The following is a 12,735-nucleotide window of genomic DNA, read 5'->3' on the forward strand; positions in this document are numbered from 1 at the left end:
CCCCAGGGCCCACAAGACATGCAGTCAACATGTCATAAGGATGACCCCAGGGCCCACAAGTCATGCAGTCAACATGTCATAATGATGACCCCAGGGCCCACAAGACATGCAGTTGCCCAGGACATCGCCTCAACATTCTACATGTTCATTACACCAGCCATCGAAAAAATCATCCTGGAGATGACAAATTTGGAGTGTTTCCGTAAGTATGGAGACAATTGGAAAAGGATGGAATGGATTGACCTGCGTGCCTACATAGTGCTGCTAATCTTAGTGGTGTAAATAGGTCCCGAGGCGAGGCTACATAGTGCTGCTAATCTTAGTGGTGTAAATAGGTCCCGAGGCGAGGCTACATAGTGCTGCTAATCTCAGTGGTGTATATAGGTCCCGAGGCGAGGCTACATAGTGCTGCTACATAGTGCTGCTAATCTTAGAGGTGTATATAGGTCCCGAGGCGAGGCTACATAGTGCTGCTAATCTTATATAGGTCCCGAGGCGAGGCTACATAGTGCTGCTAATCTTAGTGGTGTATATAGGTCCCGAGGCGAGGCTACAAAGTGCTGCTAATCTTAGTGGTGTATATAGGTCCAGAGGCGAGGCTACATAGTGCTGCTAATCTTATATAGGTCCCGAGGCGAGGCTACATAGTGCTGCTAATCTCAGTGTTGTATATAGGTCCCGAGGCGTGTCTACATAGTGCTGCTAATCTTATATAGGTCCCGAGGCGAGGCTACATAGTGCTGCTAATCTCAGTGGTGTATATAGGTCCCGAGGCGTGTCTACATAGTGCTGCTAATCTTATATAGGTCCCGAGGCGAGGCTACATAGTGCTGCTAATCTTAGTGGTGTATATAGGTCCCGAGGCGAGGCTACATAGTGCTGCTAATCTTAGTGGTGTATATAGGTCCCGAGGCGTGCCTACATAGTGCTGCTAATCTCAGTGGTGTATATAGGTCCCGAGGCGTGCCTACATAGTGCTGCTAATCTTATATAGGTCCCGAGGCGAGGCTACATAGTGCTGCTAATCTTAGTGGTGTATATAGGTCCCAAGGCGAGGCTACATAGTGCTGCTAATCTTAGTGGTGTATATAGGTCCCGAGGCGAGGCTACATAGTGCTGCTAATCTTAGTGGTGTATATAGGTCCCGAGGCGAGGCTACATAGTGCTGCTAATCTTAGTGGTGTATATAGGTCCCGAGGCGAGGCTACATAGTGCTGCTAATCTTAGTGGTGTATATAGGTCCCGAGGCGAGGCTACATAGTGCTGCTAATCTTAGTGGTGTATATAGGTCCCGAGGCGAGGCTACATAGTGCTGATAATCTTAGTGGTGTATATAGGTCCCGAGGCGAGGCTACATAGTGCTGCTAATCTTAGTGGTGTATATAGGTCCCGAGGCGAGGCTACATAGTGCTGCTAATCTTAGTGGTGTATATAGGTCCCGAGGCGGGCTACATGTCGTCTCTGGGATGCAGAGAGTGTATATAGGTCCCGAGGCGAGGCTACATGTCGTCTCTGGGATGCAGAGAGTGTATATAGGTCCCGAGGCGAGGCTACATGTCGTCTCTGGGATGCAGAGAGTGTATATAGGTCCCGAGGCGAGGCTACATGTCGTCTCTGGGATGCAGAGTGTATATAGGTCCCGAGGCGAGGCTACATGTCGTCTCTGGGATGCAGAGAGTGTATATAGGTCCCGAGGCGAGGCTATGTAGTCTCTGGGATGCAGAGAGTGTATATAGGTCCCGAGGCGAGGCTACATGTAGTCTCTGGGATGCAGAGAGTGTATATAGGTCCCGAGGCGAGGCTACATGTAGTCTCTGGGATGCAGAGAGTGTATATAGGTCCCGAGGCGAGGCTACATGTCGTCTCTGGGATGCAGAGAGTGTATATAGGTCCCGAGGCGAGGCTACATGTAGGCTCTGGGATGCAGAGAATGTATATAGGTCCCGAGGCGAGGCTACATGTCGTCTTTGGGATGCAGAGAGTGTATATAGGTCCCGAGGCGAGGCTACATGTAGTCTCTGGGATACAGAGAGTGTATATAGGTCCCGAGGCGAGGCTACATGTGGTCTCTAGGATGCAGAGAGTGTGTATAGGTCCCGAGGCGAGGCTACATGTAGTCTCTGGGATGCAGAGAGTGTATATAGGTCCCGAGGCGAGGCTACATGTCGTCTCTGGGATGCAGAGAGTGTATATAGGTCCCGAGGCGAGGCTACATGTAGTCTCTGGGATGCAGAGAGTGTATATAGGTCCCGAGGCGAGGCTACATGTCGTCTCTGGGATGCAGAGAGTGTATATAGGTCCCGAGGCGAGGCTACATGTAGTCTCTGGGATGCAGAGAGTGTATATAGGTCCCGAGGCGAGGCTTCATATCGTCTTTGGGATGCAGAGAGTGTATATAGGTCCCGAGGCGAGGCTACATGTAGTCTCTGGGATACAGAGAGTGTATATAGGTCCCGAGGCGAGGCTAGATGAAGTCTCTGGGATGCAGAGAGTGTATATAGGTCCCGAGGCGAGGCTACATGTCGTCTCTGGGATGCAGAGAGTGTATATAGGTCCCGAGGCGAGGCTACATGTAGTCTCTGGGATGCAGAGAGTGTATATAGGTCCCGAGGCGAGGCTACATGTCGTCTCTGGGATGCAGAGAGTGTATATAGGTCCCGAGGCGAGGCTACATGTAGTCTCTGGGATGCAGAGAGTGTATATAGGTCCCGAGGCGAGGCTACATGTCGTCTCTGGGATGCAGAGAGTGTATATAGGTCCCGAGGCGAGGCTACATGTCGCCTCTGGGATGCAGAGAGTGTATATAGGTCCCGAGGCGAGGCTTCATATCGTCTTTGGGATGCAGAGAGTGTATATAGGTCCCGAGGCGAGGCTACATGTAGTCTCTGGGATACAGAGAGTGTATATAGGTCCCGAGGCGAGGCTACACGTGGTCTCTAGGATGCAGAGAGTGTATATAGGTCCCGAGGCGAGGCTACATGTCGTCTCTGGAATGCAGAGAGTGTATATAGGTCCCGAGGCGAGGCTACATGTAGTCTCTGGGATGCAGAGAGTGTATATAGGTCCCGAGGCGAGGCTACATGTCGTCTCTGGGATGCAGAGAGTGTATATAGGTCCCGAGGCGAGGCTACATGTCGTCTCTGGGATGCAGAGAGTGTATATAGGTCCCGAGGCGAGGGCTACATGTAGTCTCTGGGATGCAGAGAGTGTATATAGGTCCCGAGGCGAGGCTACATGTTGTCTCTGGGATGCAGAGAGTGTATATAGGTCCCGAGGCGAGGCTACACGTCGTCTCTGGGATGCAGAGAGTGTATATAGGTCCTTAGGCGAGGCTACATGTAGTCTCTGGGATGCAGAGAGTGTATATAGGTCCCGAGGCGAGGCTACATGTGGTCTCTGGGATGCAGAGATTGTATATAGGTCCCGAGGCGAGGCTACATGTCGTCTCTGGGATGCAGAGAGTGTATATAGGTCCCGAGGCGAGGCTACATGTCGTCTCTGGGATGCAGAGAGTGTATATAGGTCCCGAGGCGAGGCTACATGTAGTCTCTGGGATGCAGAGTGTGTATAGGTCCCTAGGCGATGCTACATGTAGTCTCTGGGATGCAGAGAGTGTGTATAGGTCCTGAGGCGAGGCTACATGTCGTCTCTGGGATGCAGAGAGTGGAAAGTAGATGTTCTGTGCCACGATGCCACTGAAAGTCTTTCATACTTTCTCAACAATGCTACGATTTGATAACCGTGAGTCAAGACCTGCAAGATGTGTGAGACACAAACTGGCAGCCATAAGAGAGGTCTGGGAGAAGTGGGTGGAGCCATAAGAGGGTCTGGGAGAAGTGGGTGGAGCCATAAGAGGTCTAGGAGCAGTGGGTGGAGCCATAAGAGAGGTCTGGGAGCAGTTGGTGGAGCCATAAGAGAGGTCTGGGAGCAGTGGGTGGAGCCATAAGAGAGGTCTGGGAGCAGTGGGTGGAGCCATAAGAGAGGTCTGGGAGAAGTGAGTGGAGCCATAAGAGAGTCTGGGAGAAGTGGGTGGAGCCATAAGAGGGTCTGGGAGCAGTGGGTGGAGCCATAAGAGAGGTCTGGGAGCAGTGGGTGGAGCCATAAGAGGTCTGGGAGCAGTGGGTAGAGCCATAAGAGAGGTCTGGGAGCAGTGGGTGGAGCCATAAGAGAGGTCTGGGAGCAGTGGGTGGAGCGTTTGCCGTACCTCTACAACCCTGGGCCTGAAGTAACAGTGGATGAGAAACTGGTTCCATTCAGAGGAGGATGTTCCTGGGAAAGACACTTGTATTCCCACACATTCAAAGAAGGGATTGCCTCCCCCACACGGCAGCCTCTGCAGCGCTTGTGAAGATTTATAAGAATATATCACTATGTTGCCAAAAAATATTCAAGACGGTTAATTTTTGTTTTCCTTCATTAAAATGTATTCAAAACTACTTTCTGCACATATCTAGCTAAAAATGTATGTTTACTGTCACGCCCCTGACCTTAGAGATCCTGTTTATGTCTCTATTTTGGTTTGGTCAGGGTGTGAGTTTGGGGTGGGTATTCTCTACTCTATTATTTGTATTTCTATGTTTTAGCCAGGTCGGGTTCTCAATCAGGTACATCTGTTTATCGTATCGTTGTCTCTGATTGAGAACCATACTTAGGTAGCCCTTTTTTCCACCTGTCTTGGTGGGAAGTTGACTTTGTTTAGGGCACATAGCCTTTAGCTTCACGGTTTGTGTTTGTAGTGTTTATTGTTTTGTTCGGCGTCTTTTTTCCAAATAAAAAAAGAGAAATGTACGCTCACCACGCTGCACCTTGGTCCTCTTCCTTTGACAGCCGTGACATTTACACCTATGCAGTACCTTTAATATTATTTAACCTTTACTTTAGTAAAGAAAACAATTATGACAGGTGTGATGTAATAAAAACAAGTGGTGTCCACTGATTAAATGCAGTCTTTCTGCATTGTGAAGAGGGAAAACCTAGATATTCACATAGTTTGTGATGAATGACAGGTTGTTTCTTCATGCAAAATTGTTTCGGGGTTTCAAATTAAATTAAGCTGCTGTATTGTAGGGGTTTAGTGAAGGCGGGTCATTTTTTATCTTTAGGGGAGTATACAGAATGTTAAGACTACACAAGCTTTAATTCAATTTTAATTCAATTCAATGGGCTTTATTGGCACGGGAAAAACACATGTTTACATTATCTAAGCAAGTAAAATATCTCTTTCTATATACATATTCCTCTCTCTCTGTCTCTCTCTCTCTCTCTCTTTCTCTCTCTCTCTCTCCCTCTCTCCCTCTCTCTCCCTCTCTCTCTCTCTCTCTCTCTCTAGCAAACGCGAGTGTTGTCTGGAGTTAGATCGCCTGTTCTTTCTTGTTTCCTTTTCTTGGTGGTTTGCCTTTTTCTATGCATGATCTCGGCACAGCTTTAGGTGTGTTACTGAAGCCACTGTCACTGTGGAGGAGTTTCTGGTCTCAGTAGGGTAGAGGGTAGGCTAGAGGGTAGGCTATGAAACTGTTGCTTATGCTTTGCGGAGGTAGTTTTCTTAAAGAAGAGCTCTTGTAGATCGGACGGTTGAGCATGGCGTACTTCTTACAGGAGAGTGTCTTGTAGATCGTATGGTTGAGCATGGCGTACTTCTTACAGGAGAGTCTTGTTGATCGTATGGTTGAGCATGGCGTACTTCTTACAGGAGAGTCTTGTTGATCGTATGGTTGAGCAGGCGTACTTCTTAAAGAAGAAGAGTCTTGTTGATCGTATGGTTGAGCAGTGCGTACTTCTTAAAGAAGAGTGTCCTGTTGATCGTATGGTTGAGCAGGGCGTAGTTCTTAAAGAAGAGTGTCTTGTTGATCATAAGGTTGAGCATGGCGTACTTCTTAAAGAACAGAGTCTTGTTGATCGTATGGTTGAGCAGGGCGTACTTCTTAAAGGAGAGAGTCTTGTTGATCATAAGGTTGAGCATGGCGTACTTCTTAAAGAAGAGTGTCTTGTTGATCATAAGGTTGAGCATGGCGTACTTCTTAAAGAACAGAGTCTTGTTGATCGTATGGTTGAGCAGGGCGTACTTCTTAAAGAAGAGTGTCCTGTTGATCGTATGGTTGAGCAGGGCGTACTTCTTAAAGAAGAGTGTCCTGTTGATCGTATGGTTGAGCAGGGCGTACTTTAAAGAAGAGAGTCTTGTTGATCGATGCTTGAGCAGGCGTACTTCTTAAAGAAGAGTGTCTTGTTGATCGTATGCTTGAGCAGGGGCGTACTTCTTAAAGAAGAGTGTCTTGTTGATCGTATGGTTGAGCAGGGCGTACTTCTTAAAGAAGAGAGTCCTGTTGATCGTATGGTTGAGCATGGCGTACTTCTTAAAGAAGAGTGTCCTGTTGATCGTATGGTTGAGCAGGGCGTACTTCTTAAAGAAGAGTGTCTTGTTGATCGTATGGTTGAGCAGGGCGTACTTCTTAAAGAAGAGTGTCCTGTTGATCGTATGGTTGAGCAGGGCGTACTTCTTAAAGAAGAGTGTCCTGTTGATCGTATGGTTGAGCAGGGCGTACTTCTTAAAGAAGAGTGTCTGGTTGATCGTATGGTTGAGCAGGGCATACTTCTTAAAGAAGAGTGTCCTGTTGATCGTATGGTTGAGCAGGGCGTACTTCTTAAAGAAGTGAGTCCTGTTGATCGTATGGTTGAGCAGGGCGTACTTCTTAAAGGAGAGAGTCTTGTTGATCGTATGGTTGAGCATGGCGTACTTCTTAAAGAACAGAGTCTTGTTGATCGTATGGTTGAGCAGGGCGTACTTCTTAAAGAAGAGTGTCCTGTTGATCGTATGGTTGAGCATGGCGTACTTCTTAAAGAAGAGAGTCTTGTTGATCGTATGGTTGAGCAGGGCGTACTTCTTAAAGAACAGAGTCTTGTTGATCGTATGGTTGAGCAGGGCGTACTTCTTAAAGAAGAGTGTCCTGTTGATCGTATGGTTGAGCATGGCATACTTCTTAAAGAAGAGAGTCTTGTTGATCGTATGGTTGAGCAGGGCGTACTTCTTAAAGAAGAGAGTCCTGTTGATCGTATGGTTGAGCATGGCGTACTTCTTAAAGAAGAGAGTCTTGTTGATCGTATGGTTGAGCAGGGCGTACTTCTTAAAGAAGAGTGTCTTGTTGATCGTATGGTTGAGCATGGCGTACTTCTTAAAGAAGAGTGTCCTGTTGATCGTATGGTTGAGCATGGCGTACTTCTTAAAGAAGAGTGTCCTGTTGATCGTATGGTTGAGCATGGCGTACTTCTTAAAGAAGAGTGTCTTGTTGATCGTATGGTTGAGCAGGGCGTACTTCTTAAAGAAGAGTGTCTTGTTGATCGTATGGTTGAGCATGGTGTACTTCTTAAAGAAGAGTGTCGTGTTGATCGTATGGTTGAGCAGGGCGTACTTCTTAAAGAAGAGTGTCCTGTTGATCGTATGGTTGAGCATGGTGTACTTCTTAAAGAAGAGTGTCTTGTTGATCGTATGGTTGAGCATGGCGTACTTCTTAAAGAAGAGTGTCCTGTTGATCGTATGGTTGAGCAGGGCGTACTTCTTAAAGAAGAGTGTCTTGTTGATCGTATGGTTGAGCATGGCATACTTCTTAATTAAAGAACTCCGCTTTTTTCTCCGTCAACAAGGGTAACGATTTCAAATATACCGCCGTTTGGAGCGCGAGTTAATGCGGTTTGGGAAGTTATGTCGTTTCAAACACCCGGCTTAGAAAAAGGTTATGTTGTTTCAAAGACCCGGCTCTGAAACAGGTTATGTTATTTCGGCGACAGGTGTTTATGTTTTTGGACTCACCGTAGCAGACTTTAGAGTTATCATTTAAAGAGTCATTATGACAGTAGAATGTATATGGTTTATGCTAGTACGGGTAGTCAACTGTGTTTTGAGTCTGGGGATGTTGGCCATGAGCGACATGCTTGCCCGAAAAGGGTGAAGGCAGAGGGAGGGGTGCAGGTGGTCCCCGTAACGCCTGGGCCCACTGATGTAGGGAGAGGTGGACCGACAGTGGTAGAGCAGTCACAAGCACACGTTGCTTAGGAACAAGTTGTCCGTGTTGAGGGCACTGAGTTGCAGATTGTACCAGAGGGGAACATAGCATCTGTTATGCAGCAGAAACATATTGTTGTAGGAGGTAAGGACAGATTTGCGGAGCCAATTCCCCAGACTGGTGAGGAGATGCCTAGTACAAGTCATGGGGTACAGGAGGGGTTCTGGTGGAGCGAGTCTCCCAGGTAGTGGAGGAGATGTCCACTACGAGTGATGGGGTACAGGAGGGGGTTCAGGTGGAGCTAGTCTCCCAGGTAGTGGAGGAGATGTCCACTACGAGTGATGGGGTACAGGAGGGGGTTCAGGTGAGGCTAGTCTCCCAGGTAGTTTAGGAGATCTAGCAACCTTTCGGTTACTGGCCCAACGCTCTAACCACTAGGCTACCTGCCACCTCTGCACTCTAACCACTAAGCTACCTACCACCTCTACACTCTAACCCCTAGGCTACCTGCCTCCTCTACACTCTAACCCCTAGGCTATCTGCCTCCTCTACACTCTAACCACTAGGCTATCTGCCTCCTCTACACTCGAACCACTGGGCTACCTGCCTCCTCTACACTCTAACCATTAGGCTACCTGCCTCCTCTACACTCTAACCACTAGGCGACCTACCTCCTCTACACTCTAACCACTAGGCTACCTACCTCCTCTACACTCTAACCACTAGACTACCTGCCACCCCAGGTAAATCGGTTCCTGGGATCAGACTTTTGGGAAATCTGTCAATTTGACAAATTTCTTTGATGTTGAGGTCAGCTGTGGTGTTACGGAAGACAGTGGGGTTAGATCAGTTGAATGTGAAGAAGAGTTTTCGCTTGAGATAATTTGTTACTGCTGTCAAGGCAGCAAAAGGTAGTGGGAAAAGTGATAAGGATAAGGGAAGAGTGGTAAGGATAAGGGAAAGTGGTAAGGATAAGGGAAGAGTGGTAAGGATAAGGGAAGAGTGGTAAGGATAAGGGAAGAGTGGTAAGGATAAGGGAAGCGTGGTAAGGATAAGGGAAAAGTGGCAAGGATAAGGGAAGAGTGGTAAGGATAAGGGAAGAGTGGTAAGGATAAGGGAAGCGTGGTAAGGATAAGGGAAAAGTGTCAAGGATAAGGGAAGAGTGGTAAGTATAGGGGAAAGTGGTAAGGATAAGGGAAGAGTGGTAAGGATAAGGAAGAGTGGTAAGGATAAGGGAAGAGTGGTAAGGATAAGGGAAGAGTGGTAAGGATAAGGGAAAAGTGGTATGGATAAGGGAAGAGTGGTAAGGATATGAGAGGGAAGAGTGGTAGGATAGGGAAAAGTGGTAAGGATAAGGAAGAGAGGTAAAGGATGATAGGAAAGTGGTAAGGATAAGGGGAAGTGTGGTAAGGATAAAGGGAAAAGTGGTAAGGATAAGGGGGAAGAGGGGTAAGGATAAGGGAAAGTGGTAAGGTTAAGGAAGAGTGATAAGGATAAGGGAAGAGTGGTAAGGATAAGGGAAAGTGGTAAGGATAAGGGAAGAGTGATAAGGATAAGGAAGAGTGGTAAGGATAGGGAAGAGTGGTAAGGAAAAGGGAAGAGTGGTAAGGATAAGGAGAAGTGGTAAGGATAAGGGAAGAGTGGTAAGGATAAGGAAGAGTGGTAAGGATAAGGAGAGTGGTAAGGATAAGGGCAAGTGGTAAGGATAAGGGAAGAGTGGTAAGGATAAGGGAAGTGGTAAGGGATAAGGGGAAAGTGGTAAGGATAAGGGAAAGTGGTAAGGATAAGGGAAGAGTGGTAAGGATAAGGGAAGAGTGGTAAGGATAAGGGAAGAGTGGTAAGGATAAGGGAAGAGTGGTAAGGATAAGGGAAGTGTGGTAAGGATAAGGGAAGAGTGGTAAGGATAAGGGAAGAGTGATAATGGAAAGTGGTAAGGATAAGGGAAAAGTGGTAAGGATAACAGAAGAGTGGTAAGGATAAGGGAAGAGTGGTAAGGATAAGGGAAGAGTGGTAAGGATAAGGGAAGAGTGGTAAGGATAAGGGAAGAGTTGTAAGGATAAGGGAAAAGTGGTAAGGATAAGGGAAGAGTGGTAAGGATAAGGGACGAGTGGTAAGGATAAGGGAAGAGTGGTAAGGATAAGGGAAGAGTGGTAAGGATAAGGGAAGTGTGGTAAGGCTAAGGGAAGAGTGGGAGGAATAAGGGAAGAGTGGTAAGGATAAGGGAAGAGTGGTAAGGATAAGGGAAGTGTGGTAAGGATAAGGGAAGAGTGGTAAGGATAAGGGAAGAGTGATAATGGAAAGTGGTAAGGATAAGGGAAAAGTGGTAAGGATAACAGAAGAGTGGTAAGGATAAGGGAAGAGTGGTAAGGATAAGGGAAGAGTGGTAAGGATAAGGGAAGAGTGGTAAGGATAAGGGAAGAGTGGTAAGGATAAGGGAAGAGTGGTAAGGATAAGGGAAGTGTGGTAAGGATAAGGGAAGAGTGGTAAGGATAAGGGAAGAGTGATAAGGGAAAGTGGTAAGGATAAGGGAAAAGTGGTAAGGATAACAGAAGAGTGGTAAGGATAAGGGAAGAGTGGTAAGGATAAGGGAAGAGTGGTAAGGATAAGGGAAGAGTGGTAAGGATAAGGGGAAGAGTTGTAAGGATAAGGGAAAAGTGGTAAGGATAAGGGAAGAGTGGTAAGGATAAGGGACGAGTGGTAAGGATAAGGGAAGAGTGGTAAGGATAAGGGAAGAGTGGTAAGGATAAGGGAAGTGTGGTAAGGCTAAGGGAAGATTAGGAGGAGCAAGGAAAGTGGGCGGAGTAAGGATAAGGGAAGTGTGGTAAGGATAAAGGGAAGAGTGGTAAGGATAGAAGTGTGGTAAGGATAAGGGAGGAGTGGTAAGGATAAGGAAGAGTGGTAGGATAAAGAGAAGAAGTAAAAGTAAGGATAAAGGAAGAGTGGTAAGGATAAAGGAGTGGTAAGGATAAGGAAGAGTGGTAAGGATAAAAAGTGGTAAGGATAAGGGAAGAGTGGTAGGATAAGGAAAAGTAAAACAATTGATATTGATCATGCCTCGTCGGTGTTTTTCTCAAAGTCTTGTTTCTCTGTTGTTTCTTCTTTTTTTCTTTCTCTATGTTGACAATCAATTGCAAGGATCCTTAAACAACGTACACAAACTGAGTGTGATATATAATTGTGAACTGCATAAGCAAACTCACATGGGTTATATTGGCTTTGAGGTCAGCCTTGCATTTGTTTTCAAAGAAGGTGACAGAAGCAAAACGGTCTGCCCCCACAGAGATGTGCTCAGCATGAAGATTTTGCATCCCAAAGAGTTGGAAGAAGGATGTAAGTCAACTTGTAAGGGCCCTCTATGATGGAAAATGGAGCAAGGCAATGGTCGGGTTGGGGCCAGAGGATGATGACCTTGTGGCTGAACTCATCTACAATTATAGAGCGTGAATATCGCCTAGCAACAACTTCCTCAGTTTGACTCGGCAGTCTAGCCAGGCTGTCAGCAATGCTAAGCTGCTTGGTTGGCCCCTCACTGGGGTTGGAAAGGGCCTCTATATGGCTGAGGCCCTGGGAGGTTATCGCCTCTACCTGGTGGAGAAAGAACAGCCTCCCACTGATCCTGTTCAGAAGGTGTGTCTGGCAGGGTCTGACCTGCAGGAATCAATACACGGCTGCTCCTCCCTTCTGGGGACGAAGATGAAAGAGGGCAATGAGGAGAAGAAGACTGTGCAGATGAGATTCACAGAAACTCAGTGTAAACTAGAGCTTCATAACATTGTTGGGACAGTAGATCATGTGACAGCCTTCGGCGGATAGCGTTCTCCCAACCACGGAGCAGTTGGCAGATCTTGAAGCCTTGATGACAAAAAGGAAACCGTAAAAATCCTTACTCCTTGGTTAGCCTGAACACCCCTGGGAAGGCTTGGTTAGCCTGAACACCCTGGGAAGGCTTGGTTAGCCTGAACACCCCTAGGCTTGGTTAGCCTGAACACCCTGGGAATACTTGGTTAGCCTGAACGCCCCTGGGAAGGCTTGGTTAGCCTGAACACCCCTGGGAAGGCTTGGTTAGCCTGAACACCCCTGGGAATACTTGGTTAGCCTGAACACCCCTGGGAAGGCTTGGTTAGCCTGGACTCCCCTGGGAAGGCTTGGTTAGCCTGGATGCCCCTGGGAAGACTTGGTTAGCCTGAACACCCCTGGGAAGACTTGGTTAGTCTGAACACCCCTGGGAAGGCTTGGTTAGCCTGAACACCCCTGGGAAGGCTTGGTTAGCCTGAACACCCCTGGGAAGGCTTGGTTAGCCTGGACTCCCCTGGGAAAGCTTGGTTAGCCTGAACACCCCTGGGAAGACTTGGTTAGCCTGAACACCCCTGGGAAGGCTTGGTTAGCCTGAACACCCCTGGGAAGGCTTGGTTAGCCTGAATTTCGGGAAGGTCTTGGTTAGCCTGAACACCCCTGGGAATACTTGGTTAGCCTGAACACCCCTGGGAAGGCTTGGTTAGCCCTGGACTCCCTGGGAAGGCTTGGTTAGCCTGGATGCCCCTGAAGAGACTTGGTTAGCCTGAACACCCCTGGGAAGACTTGGTTAGTCTGAACACCTGGGAAGGCTTAAGTTAGCCTGAACACCCCTGGGAAGGCTTGGTTAGCTCTGAACACCCCTGGGAAGAGCTTGGTTAGCCTGGACTCCCCTGGGAAAGCTTGGTTAGCCTGAACACCCCTGGGAAGACTTGGTTAGCCTGAACAC

General features: G+C 47.7%; 1 pseudogene; it reads left to right on the forward strand.

The window, feature by feature from the left end:
* The first annotated feature begins 11,194 nt into the window (after nucleotides 1-11,194).
* Nucleotides 11,195-11,871, forward strand: LOC135536909 (glyoxalase domain-containing protein 4-like; annotated as a pseudogene).
* Nucleotides 11,872-12,735: the final 864 nt, after the last annotated feature.

This window comes from Oncorhynchus masou, unplaced genomic scaffold (genome assembly GCF_036934945.1).
Source record: "Oncorhynchus masou masou isolate Uvic2021 unplaced genomic scaffold, UVic_Omas_1.1 unplaced_scaffold_6825, whole genome shotgun sequence".
NCBI classification, from domain to species: Eukaryota; Metazoa; Chordata; class Actinopteri; order Salmoniformes; family Salmonidae; genus Oncorhynchus; species Oncorhynchus masou.